Source organism: Harmonia axyridis, chromosome 3 (assembly GCF_914767665.1).
Source record: "Harmonia axyridis chromosome 3, icHarAxyr1.1, whole genome shotgun sequence".
NCBI classification, from domain to species: Eukaryota; Metazoa; Arthropoda; class Insecta; order Coleoptera; family Coccinellidae; genus Harmonia; species Harmonia axyridis.
The window spans coordinates 44,942,027-44,961,474 of NC_059503.1; positions in this window are offsets into that span (position 1 = coordinate 44,942,027).

The window sequence follows — 19,448 nt, forward strand, 5'->3', positions numbered from 1 at the left end:
TGTTGATTTTCTTGGACTCGTATGTCACGCAGGGAGCTATAATCTCCCACGTGGTAAGGTCAATTGCTGCTGTAACCACAAATGCACGACTGACTTCTGTTGTTGATTTCATTTGTTTGTTATTTCCTTCTATGTTTCTCATTCTAACACTTTTCATCGTATTGCACAGGGACGAAAGCTTGACTTTCGTGTTTAAAGAAGCCACATTGGTATGAGGGACTGTTCTTATTCCCTTTTTTCTTTTTGATGAACAATTATCCAAGTAAGCCATTCCACATTGTTGATTTTCTTGGACTAGGATGTCACGCAGCTAGCTATAATCTCCCACGTGGTAAGGTCAATTGCTGCTGTAACCACAAATGCACGACTGACTTCTGTTGTTAATTACATTTGTTTGTTATTTCCTTCTATGTTTCTCATTCTAACACTTTTCATCGTATTGCACAGGGACGAAAGCTTGACACACGTGTCTAAGGAAACCACAAGGGTTTGTTCTCATTCCCTTTTTTCTTTTTGATGAACAATTATCCAAGTAAGCCATTCCACATTGTTGATTTTCTTGGACTCGGATGTCACGCAGGTAGCTATAATCTCCCACGTGGTAAGGTCAATTGCTGCTGTAACCACAAATGCTCGACTGACTTCTGTTGTTTATTTCATTCGTTTGTTATTTTCTCCAATGTTTCTCATTCTAACACTTTTCATCGTATTGCACAGGGACGAAAGCTTGACACACGTGTCTAAGGAAACCACTTTGGTATAAGGGACTGTTCTCATTCCCTTCTTTTTGTTTAATGAACAATTATCCAAGTAAGCCATTCCACATTGTTGATTTTCTTGGACTCGTATGTCACGCAGGGAGCTATAATCTCCCACGTGGTAAGGTCAATTGCTGCTGTAACCACAAATGCACGACTGACTTCTGTTGTTGATTTCATTTGTTTGTTATTTCCTTCTATGTTTCTCATTCTAACACTTTTCATCGTATTGCACAGGGACGAAAGCTTGACACACGTGTCTAAGGAAACCACATTGGTATAAGGGACTGTTCTTATTCCCTTTTTTCATTTTGATGAACAATTATCCAAGTAAGCAATTCCACATTGTTGATTTTCTCGGACTACGATGTCACGCAGGTAGCTATAATCTCCCACGTGTTAAGGTCAATTGCTGCTGTAACCACAAATGCACGACGGACTTCTGTTGTTGATTTCATTCGTTTGTTATTTTCTTCAATGTTTCTCATTTTAACACTTTTCATCGTATTGCACAGGGACGAAAGCTTGACACACGTGTCTAAGGAAACCAATTTGGTATAAGGGACTGTGCTTATGCCCTTCTTTTTGTTTGATGAACAATCATCAAAGTAAGCCATTCCACATTGTTGATTTTCCCAGACTCGGATGTCACGCAGGTAGCTATAATCTCCCACGTGGTAAGGTCAATTGCTGCTGTAACCACAAATGCACGACTGACTTCTGTTGTTGATTTCATTCGTTTGTTATTTTCTTCAATGTTTCTCATTCTAACACTTTTCATTGTATTGCACAGGGACGAAAGCTTGACACACGCGTCTAAGGAAACCACATTGGTATAAGGGACTTATACCAATTGCTCGGAATAAGCCATTCCACATTGTTGATTTTCTTGGACTCGGATGTCACGCAGGTAGCTATAATCTCCCACGTGGTAAGGTCAATTGCTGCTGTAACCACAAATGCACGACTGACTTCTGTTGTTGATTTCATTCGTTTGTTATTTTCTTCAATGTTTCTCATTCTAACACTTTTCATCGTTTTGCACAGGGACGAAAGCTTGACACACGTGTCTAAGGAAACCACATTGGTATAAGGGACTCTTCTTATTCCCTTTTTTCTTTTTGATGAACAATTATCCAAATAAGCCATTCCACATTGTTGATTTTCTTGGACTCGGATGTCACGCAGGTAGCTATAATCTCCCACGTGGTAAGGTCCATTGCTGCTGTAACCACGAATGCACGATTGACTTCTGTTGTTGATTTCATTTGTTTGTTATTTCCTTCTATGTTTCTCATTCTAACACTTTTGATCGTATTGCACAGGGACAAAAGCTTGACACACGTGTCTAAGGAAACCACAAGGGTTTGTTCTCATTCCCTTTTTTCTTTTTGATGAACAATTATCCAAGTAAGCCATTCCACATTGTTGATTTTCTTGGACTCGGATGTCACGCAGGTAGCTATAATCTCCCACGTGGTAAGGTCAATTGCTGCTGTAACCACGAATGCTCGACTGACTTCTGTTGTTGATTTCATTCGTTTGTTATTTTCTTCAATGTTTCTCATTCTAACTTTTTTCATCGTATTACACAGGGACGAAAGCTTGACTTTCGTGTTTAAAGAAGCCACATTGGTATGAGGGACTGTTCTTATTCCCTTTTTTCTTTTTGATGAACAATTATCCAAGTAAGCCATTCCACATTGTTGATTTTCTTGGACTCGGATGTCACGCAGGTAGCTATAATCTCCCACGTGGTAAGGTCCATTGCTGCTGTAACCACGAATGCACGATTGACTTCTGTTGTTGATTTCATTTGTTTGTTATTTCCTTCTATGTTTCTCATTCTAACACTTTTCATCGTATTGCACAGGGACGAAAGCTTGACACACGTGTCTAAGGAAACCACATTGGTATAAGGGACTGTTCTTATTCCCTTTCTTCATTTTGATGAACAATTATCCAAGTAAGCAATTCCACATTGTTGATTTTCTCGGACTACGATGTCACGCAGGTAGCTATAATATCCCACGTGTTAAGGTCAATTGCTGCTGTAACCACAAATGCTCGTATGACTTCTGTTGTTGATTTCATTCGTTTGTTATTTTCTTCAATGTTTCTCATTCTAACACTTTTCATTGTATTGCACAGGGACGAAAGCTTGACACGCGTGTCAAAGGTTAAGGGACTGTGCTTATTCCCTTCTTTTTGTTTGATGAACAATTATCAAAGTAAGCCATTCCACATTGTTGATTTTCTTAGACTCGGATGTCACGCAGGTAGCTATAATCTCCCACGTGGTGAGGTCAATTGCTGCTGTAACCACAAATGCACGACTGACTTCTGTTGTTGATTTCATTCGTTTGTTATTTTCTTCAATGTTTCTCATTCTAACACTTTTCATCGTTTTGCACAGGGACGAAAGCTTGACACACGTGTCTATGGAAACCACATCGGTAAAAGGGACTGTTCTTATTCCATTCTTTCTGTATAATGATCAATTATCCAAGTAAGCCATTCCACATTGTTGATTTTCTTGGACTCGAATGTCACGCAGGTAGCTATAATCTCCCACGTGGTGAGGTCAATTGCTGCTGTAACCACAAATGCACGACTGACTTCTGTTGTTGATTTCATTTGTTTGTTATTTCCTTCAATGTTTCTCATTCTAACTTTTTTCATCGTATTACACAGGGACGAATGCTTGACTTTCGTGTTTAAGGAAGCCACATTGGTATGAGGGACTGTTCTTATTCCCTTTTTTCTTTTTGATGAACAATTATCCAAGTAAGCCATTCCACATTGTTGATTTTCTTGGACTAGGATGTCACGCAGCTAGCTATAATCTCCCACGTGGTAAGGTCAATTGCTGCTGTAACCACAAATGCACGACTGACTTCTGTTGTTAATTTCATTTGTTTGTTATTTCCTTCTATGTTTCTCATTCTAACACTTTTCATCGTATTGCACAGGGACGAAAGCTTGACACACGTGTCTAAGGAAACCACAAGGGTTTGTTCTCATTCCCTTTTTTCTTTTTGATGAACAATTATCCAAGTAAGCCATTCCACATTGTTGATTTTCTTGGACTCGGATGTCACGCAGGTAGCTATAATCTCCCACGTGGTAAGGTCAATTGCTGCTGTAACCACAAATGCTCGACTGACTTCTGTTGTTTATTTCATTCGTTTGTTATTTTCTCCAATGTTTCTCATTCTAACACTTTTCATCGTATTGCACAGGGACGAAAGCTTGACACACGTGTCTAAGGAAACCACTTTGGTATAAGGGACTGTTCTCATTCCCTTCTTTTTGTTTAATGAACAATTATCCAAGTAAGCCATTCCACATTGTTGATTTTCTTGGACTCGTATGTCACGCAGGGAGCTATAATCTCCCACGTGGTAAGGTCAATTGCTGCTGTAACCACAAATGCACGACTGACTTCTGTTGTTGATTTCATTTGTTTGTTATTTCCTTCTATGTTTCTCATTCTAACACTTTTCATCGTATTGCACAGGGACGAAAGCTTGACTTTCGTGTTTAAAGAAGCCACATTGGTATGAGGGACTGTTCTTATTCCCTTTTTTCTTTTTGATGAACAATTATCCAAGTAAGCCATTCCACATTGTTGATTTTCTTGGACTAGGATGTCACGCAGCTAGCTATAATCTCCCACGTGGTAAGGTCAATTGCTGCTGTAACCACAAATGCACGACTGACTTCTGTTGTTAATTTCATTTGTTTGTTATTTCCTTCTATGTTTCTCATTCTAACACTTTTCATCGTATTGCACAGGGACGAAAGCTTGACACACGTGTCTAAGGAAACCACAAGGGTTTGTTCTCATTCCCTTTTTTCTTTTTGATGAACAATTATCCAAGTAAGCAATTCCACATTGTTGATTTTCTTGGACTCGGATGTCACGCAGGTAGCTATAATCTCCCACGTGGTAAGGTCAATTGCTGCTCTAACCACAAATGCTCGACTGACTTCTGTTGTTTATTTCATTCGTTTGTTATTTTCTCCAATGTTTCTCATTCTAACACTTTTCATCGTATTGCACAGGGACGAAAGCTTGACACACGTGTCTAAGGAAACCACTTTGGTATAAGGGACTGTTCTCATTCCCTTCTTTTTGTTTAATGAACAATTATCCAAGTAAGCCATTCCACATTGTTGATTTTCTTGGACTCGTATGTCACGCAGGGAGCTATAATCTCCCACGTGGTAAGGTCAATTGCTGCTGTAACCACAAATGCACGACTGACTTCTGTTGTTGATTTCATTTGTTTGTTATTTCCTTCTATGTTTCTCATTCTAACACTTTTCATCGTATTGCACAGGGACGAAAGCTTGACACACGTGTCTAAGGAAACCACATTGGTATAAGGGACTGTTCTTATTCCCTTTTTTCATTTTGATGAACAATTATCCAAGTAAGCAATTCCACATTGTTGATTTTCTCGGACTACGATGTCACGCAGGTAGCTATAATCTCCCACGTGTTAAGGTCAATTGCTGCTGTAACCACAAATGCACGACTGACTTCTGTTGTTGATTTCATTCGTTTGTTATTTTCTTCAATGTTTCTCATTTTAACACTTTTCATCGTATTGCACAGGGACGAAAGCTTGACACACGTGTCTAAGGAAACCAATTTGGTATAAGGGACTGTGCTTATGCCCTTCTTTTTGTTTGATGAACAATCATCAAAGTAAGCCATTCCACATTGTTGATTTTCCCAGACTCGGATGTCACGCAGGTAGCTATAATCTCCCACGTGGTAAGGTCAATTGCTGCTGTAACCACAAATGCACGACTGACTTCTGTTGTTGATTTCATTCGTTTGTTATTTTCTTCAATGTTTCTCATTCTAACACTTTTCATTGTATTGCACAGGGACGAAAGCTTGACACACGCGTCTAAGGAAACCACATTGGTATAAGGGACTGTTCTTATTCCCTTTTTTCATTTTGATGAACAATTATCCAAGTAAGCCATTCCACATTGTTGATTTTCTTGGACTACGATGTAACGCAGGTAGCTATAATCTCCCACGTGTTAAGGTCAATTGCTGCTGTAACCACAAATGCACGACTGACTTCTGTTGTTGATTTCATTCGTTTGTTATTTTCTTCAATGTTTCTCATTCTAACACTTTTCATCGTATTGCACAGGGACGAAAGCTTGACACACGTGTCTAAGGAAACCACATCGGTATAAGGGACGGTTCTTATTCCATTCTTTCTGTATAATGATCAATTATCCAAGTAAGCCATTGCACATTGTTGATTTTCTTGGACTCGGATATCACGCAGGTAGCTATAATCTCCCACGTGGTAAGGTCAATTGCTGCTGTAACCACAAATGCACGACTGACTTCTGTTGTTGATTTCATTCGTTTGTTATTTTATTCAATGTTTCTCATTCTAACACTTTTCATCGTATTGCACTGGGACGAAAGCTTGACTTACGTGTCTAAGGAAGCCACATTGGTATGAGGGACTGTTCTTGTTCCCTTTTTTCTTCTTGATGAACAATTATCCGAATAAGCCATTCCACATTGTTGATTTTCTTGGACTCGGATGTCACGCAGGTAGCTATGTTCTCCCACGTGGTAAGGTCAATTGCTGCTGTAACCACAAATGTACGACTGACTTCTGTTGTTGATTTCATTCGTTTGTTATTTTATTCAATGTTTCTCATTCTAACACTTTTCATCGTATTGCACTGGGACGAAAGCTTGACACACGTGTCTATGAAAACCACATCGGTATAAGGGACTGTTCTTATTCCATTCTTTCTGTATAATGATCAATTATCCAAGTAAGCCATTCCACATTGTTGATTTTTTTGGACTCCTATGTCACGCAGGTATCTATAATCTCCAACGTGGTAAGGTCAATTGCTGCTGTAACCACGAATCCACGATTGACTTCTGTTGTTGATTTCATTTGTTTGTTATTTCCTTCTATGTTTCTCATTCTTACACTTTTCATCGTATTGCACAGGGACGAAAGCTTGACACACGTGTCTAAGGAAACCACTTTGGTATAAGGGACTGTTCTTATTCCCTTCTTTTTGTTTAATGAACAATTATCCAAGTAAGCCATTCCACATTGTTGATTTTCTTGGTCTCGGATGTAACGCAGGTAGCTATAATCTCCCACGTGGTAAGGTCCATTGCTGCTGTAACCACGAATGCACGATTGACTTCTGTTGTTGATTTCATTTGTTTGTTATTTCCTTCTATGTTTCTCATTCTAACACTTTTCATCGTATTGCACAGGGACGAAAGCTTGACACACGCGTCTAAGGAAACCACATTGGTATAAGGGACTGTTCTTATTCCCTTTTTTCATTTTGATGAACAATTATCCAAGTAAGCCATTCCACATTGTTGATTTTCTTGGACTACGATGTAACGCAGGTAGCTATAATCTCCCACGTGTTAAGGTCAATTGCTGCTGTAACCACAAATGCACGACTGACTTCTGTTGTTGATTTCATTCGTTTGTTATTTTCTTCAATGTTTCTCATTCTAACACTTTTCATCGTATTGCACAGGGACGAAAGCTTGACACACGTGTCTAAGGAAACCAATTTGGTATAAGGGACTGTGCTTATTCCCTTCTTTTTGTTTAATGAACAATTATCAAAGTAAGCCATTCCACATTGTTGATTTTCTTAGACTCGGATGTGACGCAGGTAGCTATAATCTCCCACGTGGTAAGGTCAATTGCTGCTGTAACCACAAATGCACGACTGACTTCTGTTGTTGATTTCATTTGTTTGTTATTTCCTTCAATGTTTCTTATTCTAACACTTCTCATCGTATTGCACAGGGACGAAAGCTTGACACACGTGTCTGAAGAAATCACATTGGTATAAGGGACTGTTCTCATTCCCTTCTTTTTGTTTAATTAACAATTATCCAATTAAGCCATTCCACATTGTTTATTTTCTTGGACTCGGATGACACACGGGTAGCTATAATCTCCCACGTGGTAAGGTCATTTGCTGCTGTAACCACAATTGGAAGGCTGACTTCTGTTGTTGAGTTCATTTGTTTGTTATTTCCATCAATGTTTCTCATTCTAACACTTCTCATCGTATTGCACAGGGACGAAAGCTTGACACACGTGTCTATGGAAACCACATTGGTATAAGGGACTGTTCTTATTCCCTTCTTTCTGTATAATGATCAATTATCCAAGTAAGCCATTCCACATTGTTGATTTTCATGGACTCGGATGACACGCAGGTAGCTATAATCTCCCACGTGGTAAGGTCAATTGCTGCTGTAACCACAAATGCACGAATGACTTCTGTTGTTGATTTCATTTGTTTGTTTTTTCCTTCTATGTTTCTCATTCTAACACTTTTTATCGTATTGCACAGGGACGAAAGCTTGACTTACGTGTCTAAGGAAGCCACATTGGTATGAGGGACTGTTCTTATTCCCTTTTTTCTTTTTGATGAACAATTATCCAAGTGAGCCATTCCACATTGTTGATTTTCTTGGACTCGGATGTCACGCAGGTAGCTATAATCTCCCACGTGGTAAGGTCAATTGCTGCTGTAACCACAAATGCACGACTGACTTCTGTTGTTGATTTCATTCGTTTGTTATTTTATTCAATGTTTCTCATTCTAACACTTTTCATCGTATTGCACAGGGACGAAAGCTTGACACACGTGTCTATGGAAACCACATCGGTATAAGGGACTCTTCTTATTTCATTCTTTCTGTATAATGATCAATTATCCAAGTAAGCCATTCCACATTGTTGATTTTCTTGAACTACGATGTCACGCAGGTAGCTATAATCTCCCACGTGTTAAGGTCAATTGCTGCTGTAACCACAAATGCACGACTGACTTTTGTTGTTGATTTCATTCGTTTGTTATTTTCTTCAATGTTTCTCATTCTAACACTTTTCATCGTATTGCACAGGGACGAAAGCTTGACAGACGTATCTCAGGAAACCAATTTGGTATAAGGGACTGTGCTTATTCCCTTCTTTTTGTTCAATGAACAATTATCTAAGTAGGCCATTCCACATTGTTGATTTTCTTAGACTCGGATGTCACGCAGGTAGCTATAATCTCCCACGTGGTAAGGTCAATTGCTGCTGTAACCACAAATGCACGACTGACTTCTGTTGTTGAGTTCATTTGTTTGTTATTTCCTTCAATGTTTTTCATTCTAACACTTCTCATCGTATTGCACAGGGACGAAAGCTTGACACACGTGTCTAAAGAAATCACATTGATATAAGGGTCTGTTCTTATTCCCTTCTTTTTGTTTAATTATCAATTATCCAAGTAAGCCATTCCACATTGTTTATTTTTTTGGACTCGGATGACACACGGGTAGCTATAATCTCCCACGTGGTAAGGTCATTTGCTGCTGTAACCACAATTGGACGGCTGACTTCTGTTGTTGATTTCATTTGTTTGTTATTTCCATCAATGTTTCTCATTCTAACACTTCTCATCGTATTGCACAGGGACGAAAGCTTGACTTACGTGTCTAAGGAAGCCACATTGGTATGAGGGACTGTTCTTATTCCCTTTTTCCTTTTTGATGAACAATTATCCAAGTAAGCCATTGCACATTGTTGATTTTCTTGGACTCGGATATCACGCAGTAGCTATAATCTCCCACGTGGTAAGGTCAATTGCTGCTGTAACCACAAATGCACGACTGACTTCTGTTGTTGATTTCATTCGTTTGTTATTTTATTCAATGTTTCTCATTCTTACACTTTTCATCGTATTACACTGGGACGAAAGCTTGACACACGTGTCTATGAAAACCACATCGGTATAAGGGACTGTTCTTATTCCATTCTTTCTGTATAATGATCAATTATCCAAGTAAGCCATTCCACATTGTTGATTTTTTTGGACTCGGATGTCACGCAGGTATCTATAATCTCCAACGTGGTAAGGTCAATTGCTGCTGTAACCACAAATGCACGACTGACTTTTGTTGTTGATTTCATTCGTTTGTTATTTTCTTCAATGTTTCTCATTCTAACACTTTTCATCGTATTGCACAGGGACGAAAGCTTGACAGACGTATCTCAGGAAACCAATTTGGTATAAGGGACTGTGCTTATTCCCTTCTTTTTGTTCAATGAACAATTATCTAAGTAGGCCATTCCACATTGTTGATTTTCTTAGACTCGGATGTCACGCAGGTAGCTATAATCTCCCACGTGGTAAGGTCAATTGCTGCTGTAACCACAAATGCACGACTGACTTCTGTTGTTGAGTTCATTTGTTTGTTATTTCCTTCAATGTTTTCCATTCTAACACTTCTCATCGTATTGCACAGGGACGAAAGCTTGACACACGTGTCTAAAGAAATCACATTGATATAAGGGTCTGTTCTTATTCCCTTCTTTTTGTTTAATTATCAATTATCCAAGTAAGCCATTCCACATTGTTTATTTTTTTGGACTCGGATGACACACGGGTAGCTATAATCTCCCACGTGGTAAGGTCATTTGCTGCTGTAACCACAATTGGACGGCTGACTTCTGTTGTTGATTTCATTTGTTTGTTTTTTCCTTCTATGTTTCTCATTCTAACACTTTTTATCGTATTGCACAGGGACGAAAGCTTGACTTACGTGTCTAAGGAAGCCACATTGGTATGAGGGACTGTTCTTATTCCCTTTTTTCTTTTTGATGAACAATTATCCAAGTGAGCCATTCCACATTGTTGATTTTCTTGGACTCGGATGTCACGCAGGTAGCTATAATCTCCCACGTGGTAAGGTCAATTGCTGCTGTAACCACAAATGCACGACTGACTTCTGTTGTTGATTTCATTCGTTTGTTATTTTATTCAATGTTTCTCATTCTAACACTTTTCATCGTATTGCACAGGGACGAAAGCTTGACACACGTGTCTATGGAAACCACATCGGTATAAGGGACTGTTCTTATTTCATTCTTTCTGTATAATGATCAATTATCCAAGTAAGCCATTCCACATTGTTGATTTTCTTGGACTACGATGTCACGCAGGTAGCTATAATCTCCCACGTGTTAAGGTCAATTGCTGCTGTAACCACAAATGCACGACTGACTTTTGTTGTTGATTTCATTCGTTTGTTATTTTCTTCAATGTTTCTCATTCTAACACTTTTCATCGTATTGCACAGGGACGAAAGCTTGACAGACGTATCTCAGGAAACCAATTTGGTATAAGGGACTGTGCTTATTCACTTCTTTTTGTTCAATGAACAATTATCTAAGTAGGCCATTCCACATTGTTGATTTTCTTAGACTCGGATGTCACGCAGGTAGCTATAATCTCCCACGTGGTAAGGTCAATTGCTGCTGTAACCACAAATGCACGACTGACTTCTGTTGTTGAGTTCATTTGTTTGTTATTTCCTTCAATGTTTTTCATTCTAATACTTCTCATCGTATTGCACAGGGACGAAAGCTTGACACACGTGTCTAAAGAAATCACATTGATATAAGGGTCTGTTCTTATTCCCTTCTTTTTGTTTAATTATCAATTATCCAAGTGAGCCATTCCACATTGTTGATTTTCTTGGACTCGGATGTCACGCAGGTAGCTATAATCTCCCACGTGGTAAGGTCAATTGCTGCTGTAACCACAAATGCACGACTGACTTCTGTTGTTGATTTCATTCGTTTGTTATTTTATTCAATGTTTCTCATTCTAACACTTTTCATCGTATTGCACAGGGACGAAAGCTTGACACACGTGTCTATGGAAACCACATCGGTATAAGGGACTGTTCTTATTTCATTCTTTCTGTATAATGATCAATTATCCAAGTAAGCCATTCCACATTGTTGATTTTCTTGGACTACGATGTCACGCAGGTAGCTATAATCTCCCACGTGTTAAGGTCAATTGCTGCTGTAACCACAAATGCACGACTGACTTTTGTTGTTGATTTCATTCGTTTGTTATTTTCTTCAATGTTTCTCATTCTAACACTTTTCATCGTATTGCACAGGGACGAAAGCTTGACAGACGTATCTCAGGAAACCAATTTGGTATAAGGGACTGTGCTTATTCACTTCTTTTTGTTCAATGAACAATTATCTAAGTAGGCCATTCCACATTGTTGATTTTCTTAGACTCGGATGTCACGCAGGTAGCTATAATCTCCCACGTGGTAAGGTCAATTGCTGCTGTAACCACAAATGCACGACTGACTTCTGTTGTTGAGTTCATTTGTTTGTTATTTCCTTCAATGTTTTTCATTCTAATACTTCTCATCGTATTGCACAGGGACGAAAGCTTGACACACGTGTCTAAAGAAATCACATTGATATAAGGGTCTGTTCTTATTCCCTTCTTTTTGTTTAATTATCAATTATCCAAGTAAGCCATTCCACATTGTTTATTTTTTTGGACTCGGATGACACACGGGTAGCTATAATCTCCCACGTGGTAAGGTCATTTGCTGCTGTAACCACAATTGGACGGCTGACTTCTGTTGTTGATTTCATTTGTTTGTTATTTCCATCAATGTTTCTCATTCTAACACTTCTCATCGTATTGCACAGGGACGAAAGCTTGACTTACGTGTCTAAGGAAGCCACATTGGTATGAGGGACTGTTCTTATTCCCTTTTTTCTTTTTGATGAACAATTATCCAAGTAAGCCATTGCACATTGTTGATTTTCTTGGACTCGGATATCACGCAGTAGCTATAATCTCCCACGTGGTAAGGTCAATTGCTGCTGTAACCACAAATGCACGACTGACTTCTGTTGTTGATTTCATTCGTTTGTTATTTTATTCAATGTTTCTCATTCTTACACTTTTCATCGTATTGCACTGGGACGAAAGCTTGACACACGTGTCTATGAAAACCACATCGGTATAAGGGACTGTTCTTATTCCATTCTTTCTGTATAATGATCAATTATCCAAGTAAGCCATTCCACATTGTTGATTTTTTTGGACTCGGATGTCACGCAGGTATCTATAATCTCCAACGTGGTAAGGTCAATTGCTGCTGTAACCACAAATGCACGACTGACTTCTGTTGTTGATTTCATTTGTTTGTTATTTCCTTCAATGTTTCTCATTCTAACTCTTTTCATCGTATTACACAGGGACGAAAGCTTGACTTACGTGTCTAAGGAAGCCACATTGGCATAAGGGACTGTTCTTATTCCCTTTTTTCATTTTGATGAACAATTATCCAAGTAAGCCATTCCACATTGTTGATTTTCTTGGACTACGATGTCACGCAGGTAGCTATAATCTCCCACGTGTTAAGGTCAATTGCTGCTGTAACCACAAATGCACGACTGACTTCTGTTGTTGATTTCATTCGTTTGTTATTTTCTTCAATGTTTCTCATTCTAACACTTTTCATCGTATTGCACAGGGACGAAAGCTTGACACACGTGTCTAAGGAAACCAATTCGGTATAAGGGACTGTGCTTATTCCCTTCTTTTTGTTTAATGAACAATTATCAAAGTAAGCCATTCCACATTGTTGATTTTCTTAGACTCGGATGTCACGCAGGTAGCTATAATCTCCCACGTGGTAAGGTCAATTGCTGCTGTAACCACAAATGCACGACTGACTTCTGTTGTTGATTTAATTTGTTTGTTATTTCCTTCAATGTTTCTTATTTTAACACTTCTCATCGTATTGCACAGGGACGAAAGCTTGACACACGTGTCTGAAGAAATCACATTGGTATAAGGGACTGTTCTCATTCCCTTCTTTTTGTTTAATTAACAATTATCCAAGTAAGCCATTCCACATTGTTTATTTTCTTGGACTCGGATGACACACGGGTAGCTATAATCTCCCACGTGTTAAGGTCATTTGCTGCTGTAACCACAATTGGAAGGCTGACTTCTGTTGTTGATTTCATTTGTTTGTTATTTCCATCAATGTTTCTCATTCTAACACTTCTCATCGTATTGCACAGGGACGAAAGCTTGACACACGTGTCTATGGAAACCACATTGGTATAAGGGACTGTTCTTATTCCCTTCTTTCTGTATAATGATCAATTATCCAAGTAAGCCATTCCACATTGTTGATTTTCATGGACTCGGATGACACGCAGGTAGCTATAATCTCCCACGTGGTAAGGTCAATTGCTGCTGTAACCACAAATGCACGACTGACTTCTGTTGTTGATTTCATTTGTTTGTTTTTTCCTTCTATGTTTCTCATTCTAACACTTTTTATCGTATTGCACAGGGACGAAAGCTTGACTTACGTGTCTAAGGAAGCCACATTGGTATGAGGGACTGTTCTTATTCCCTTTTTTCTTTTTGATGAACAATTATCCAAGTAAGCCATTCCACATTGTTGATTTTCTTGGACTCGGATGTCACGCAGGTAGCTATAATCTCCCACGTGGTAAGGTCAATTGCTGCTGTAACCACAAATGCACGACTGACTTCTGTTGTTGATTTCATTCGTTTGTTATTTTATTCAATGTTTCTCATTCTAACACTTTTCATCGTATTGCACAGGGACGAAAGCTTGACACACGTGTCTATGAAAACCACATCGGTATAAGGGACTGTTCTCATTCCCTTCTTTTTGTTTAATTAACAATTATCCAATTAAGCCATTCCACATTGTTTATTTTCTTGGACTCGGATGACACACGGGTAGCTATAATCTCCCACGTGGTAAGGTCATTTGCTGCTGTAACCACAATTGGAAGGCTGACTTCTGTTGTTGAGTTCATTTGTTTGTTATTTCCATCAATGTTTCTCATTCTAACACTTCTCATCGTATTGCACAGGGACGAAAGCTTGACACACGTGTCTATGGAAACCACATTGGTATAAGGGACTGTTCTTATTCCCTTCTTTCTGTATAATGATCAATTATCCAAGTAAGCCATTCCACATTGTTGATTTTCATGGACTCGGATGACACGTAGGTAGCTATAATCTCCCACGTGGTAAGGTCAATTGCTGCTGTAACCACAAATGCACGACTGACTTCTGTTGTTGATTTCATTTGTTTGTTTTTTCCTTCTATGTTTCTCATTCTAACACTTTTTATCGTATTGCACAGGGACGAAAGCTTGACTTACGTGTCTAAGGAAGCCACATTGGTATGAGGGACTGTTCTTATTCCCTTTTTTCTTTTTGATGAACAATTATCCAAGTGAGCCATTCCACATTGTTGATTTTCTTGGACTCGGATGTCACGCAGGTAGCTATAATCTCCCACGTGGTAAGGTCAATTGCTGCTGTAACCACAAATGCACGACTGACTTCTGTTGTTGATTTCATTTGTTTGTTTTTTCCTTCTATGTTTCTCATTCTAACACTTTTTATCGTATTGCACAGGGACGAAAGCTTGACTTACGTGTCTAAGGAAGCCACATTGGTATGAGGGACTGTTCTTATTCCCTTTTTTCTTTTTGATGAACAATTATCCAAGTAAGCCATTCCACATTGTTGATTTTCTTGGACTCGGATGTCACGCAGGAAGCTATAATCTCCCACGTGGTAAGGTCAATTGCTGCTGTAACCACAAATGCACGACTGACTTCTGTTGTTGATTTCATTCGTTTGTTATTTTATTCAATGTTTCTCATTCTAACACTTTTCATCGTATTGCACAGGGACGAAAGCTTGACACACGTGTCTATGGAAACCACATCGGTATAAGGGACTGTTCTTATTCCATTCTTTCTGTATAATGATCAATTATCCAAGTAAGCCATTCCACATTGTTGATTTTCTTGGACAACGATGTCACGCAGGTAGCTATAATCTCTCACGTGTTAAGGTCAATTGCTGCTGTAACCACAAATGCACGACTGACTTCTGTTGTTGATTTCATTCGTTTGTTATTTTCTTCAATGTTTCTCATTCTAACACTTTTCATCGTATTGCACAGGGACGAAAGCTTGACACACGTGTCTATGGAAACCACATCGGTATAAGGGACTGTTCTTATTCCATTCTTTCTGTATAATGATCAATTATCCAAGTAAGCCATTCCACATTGTTGATTTTCTTGGACTACGATGTCACGCAGGTAGCTATAATCTCTCACGTGTTAAGGTCAATTGCTGCTGTAACCACAAATGCACGACTGACTTCTGTTGTTGATTTCATTCGTTTGTTATTTTCTTCAATGTTTCTCATTCTAACACTTTTCATCGTATTGCACAGGGACGAAAGCTTGACAGACGTATCTCAGGAAACCAATTTGGTATAAGAGACTGTGCTTATTCCATTCTTTCTGTATAATGATCAATTATCCAAGTAAGCCATTCCACATTGTTGATTTTCTTGGACTACGATGTCACGCAGGTAGCTATAATCTCCCACGTGTTAAGGTCAATTGCTGCTGTAACCACAAATGCACGACTGACTTCTGTTGTTGATTTCATTCGTTTGTTATTTTCTTCAATGTTTCTCATTCTAACACTTTTCATCGTATTGCACAGGGACGAAAGCTTGACAGACGTATCTCAGGAAACCAATTTGGTATAAGGGACTGTTCTCATTCCCTTCTTTTTGTTTAATTAACAATTATCCAAGTAAGTCATTCCACATTGTTTATTTTCTTGGACTCGGATGACACACGGGTAGCTATAATCTCCCACGTGGTAAGGTCATTTGCTGCTGTAACCACAATTGGAAGGCTGACTTCTGTTGTTGATTTCATTTGTTTGTTATTTCCATCAATGTTTCTCATTCTAACACTTCTCATCGTATTGCACAGGGACGAAAGCTTGACACACGTGTCTATGGAAACCAATTTGGTATAAGGGACTGTGCTTATTCCCTTCTTTTTGTTTGATGAACAATCATCAAAGTAAGCCATTCCACATTGTTGATTTTCTCAGACTCGGATGTCACGCAGGTAGCTATAATCTCCCACGTGGTAAGGTCAATTGCTGCTGTAACCACAAATGCACGACTGACTTCTGTTGTTGATTTCATTCGTTTGTTATTTTCTTCAATGTTTCTCATTCTAACACTTTTCATTGTATTGCACAGGGACGAAAGCTTGACACACGTGTCTAAGGAAACCAATTTGGTATAAGGGACTGTGCTTATTCCCTTCTTTTTGTTTGATGAACAATTATCAAAGTAAGCCATTCCACATTGTTGATTTTCTTAGACTCGGATATCACGCAGGTAGCTATAATCTCCCACGTGGTGAGGTCAATTGCTGCTGTAACCACAAATGCACGACTGACTTCTGTTGTTGATTTCATTCGTTTGTTATTTTCTTCAATGTTTCTCATTCTAACACTTTTCATCGTATTGCACAGGGACGAAAGCTTGACAGACGTATCTCAGGAAACCAATTTGGTATAAGGGACTGTGCTTATTCCCTTCTTTTTGTTCAATGAACAATTATCTAAGTAGGCCATTCCACATTGTTGATTTTCTTAGACTCGGATGTCACGCAGGTAGCTATAATCTCCCACGTGGTAAGGTCAATTGCTGCTGTAACCACAAATGCACGACTGACTTCTGTTGTTGAGTTCATTTGTTTGTTATTTCCTTCAATGTTTTTCATTCTAACACTTCTCATCGTATTGCACAGGGACGAAAGCTTGACACACGTGTCTAAAGAAATCACATTGATATAAGGGTCTGTTCTTATTCCCTTCTTTTTGTTTAATTATCAATTATCCAAGTAAGCCATTCAACATTGTTTATTTTTTTGGACTCGGATGACACACGGGTAGCTATAATCTCCCACGTGGTAAGGTCATTTGCTGCTGTAACCACAATTGGACGGCTGACTTCTGTTGTTGATTTCATTTGTTTGTTATTTCCATCAATGTTTCTCATTCTAACACTTCTCATCGTATTGCACAGGGACGAAAGCTTGACTTACGTGTCTAAGGAAGCCACATTGGTATGAGGGACTGTTCTTATTCCCTTTTTTCTTTTTGATGAACAATTATCCAAGTAAGCCATTGCACATTGTTGATTTTCTTGGACTCGGATATCACGCAGTAGCTATAATCTCCCACGTGGTAAGGTCAATTGCTGCTGTAACCACAAATGCACGACTGACTTCTGTTGTTGATTTCATTCGTTTGTTATTTTATTCAATGTTTCTCATTCTTACACTTTTCATCGTATTGCACTGGGACGAAAGCTTGACACACGTGTCTATGAAAACCACATCGGTATAAGGGACTGTTCTTATTCCATTCTTTCTGTATAATGATCAATTATCCAAGTAAGCCATTCCACATTGTTGATTTTTTTGGACTCGGATGTCACGCAGGTATCTATAATCTCCAACGTGGTAAGGTCAATTGCTGCTGTAACCACAAATGCACGACTGACTTCTGTTGTTGATTTCATTTGTTTGTTATTTCCTTCAATGTTTCTCATTCTAACTCTTTTCATCGTATTACACAGGGACGAAAGCTTGACTTACGTGTCTAAGGAAGCCACATTGGCATAAGGGACTGTTCTTATTCCCTTTTTTCATTTTGATGAACAATTATCCAAGTAAGCCATTCCACATTGTTGATTTTCTTGGACTACGATGTCACGCAGGTAGCTATAATCTCCCACGTGTTAAGGTCAATTGCTGCTGTAACCACAAATGCACGACTGACTTCTGTTGTTGATTTCATTCGTTTGTTATTTTCTTCAATGTTTCTCATTCTAACACTTTTCATCGTATTGCACAGGGACGAAAGCTTGACACACGTGTCTAAGGAAACCAATTCGGTATAAGGGACTGTGCTTATTCCCTTCTTTTTGTTTAATGAACAATTATCAAAGTAAGCCATTCCACATTGTTGATTTTCTTAGACTCGGATGTCACGCAGGTAGCTATAATCTCCCACGTGGTAAGGTCAATTGCTGCTGTAACCACAAATGCACGACTGACTTCTGTTGTTGATTTAATTTGTTTGTTATTTCCTTCAATGTTTCTTATTTTAACACTTCTCATCGTATTGCACAGGGACGAAAGCTTGACACACGTGTCTGAAGAAATCACATTGGTATAAGGGACTGTTCTCATTCCCTTTTTTTTTGTTTAATTAACAATTATCCAAGTAAGCCATTCCACATTGTTTATTTTCTTGGACTCGGATGACACACGGGTAGCTATAATCTCCCACGTGTTAAGGTCATTTGCTGCTGTAACCACAATTGGTAGGCTGACTTCTGTTGTTGATTTCATTTGTTTGTTATTTCCATCAATGTTTCTCATTCTAACACTTCTCATCGTATTGCACAGGGACGAAAGCTTGACACACGTGTCTATGGAAACCACATTGGTATAAGGGACTGTTCTTATTCCCTTCTTTCTGTATAATGATCAATTATCCAAGTAAGCCATTCCACATTGTTGATTTTCATGGACTCGGATGACACGCAGGTAGCTATAATCTCCCACGTGTTAAGGTCAATTGCTGCTGTAACCACAAATGCACGACTGACTTCTGTTGTTGATTTCATTTGTTTGTTTTTTCCTTCTATGTTTCTCATTCTAACACTTTTTATCGTATTGCACAGGGACGAAAGCTTGACTTACGTGTCTAAGGAAGCCACATTGGTATGAGGGACTGTTCTTATTCCCTTTTTTCTTTTTGATGAACAATTATCCAAGTAAGCCATTCCACATTGTTGATTTTCTTGGACTCGGATGTCACGCAGGTAGCTATAATCTCCCACGTGGTAAGG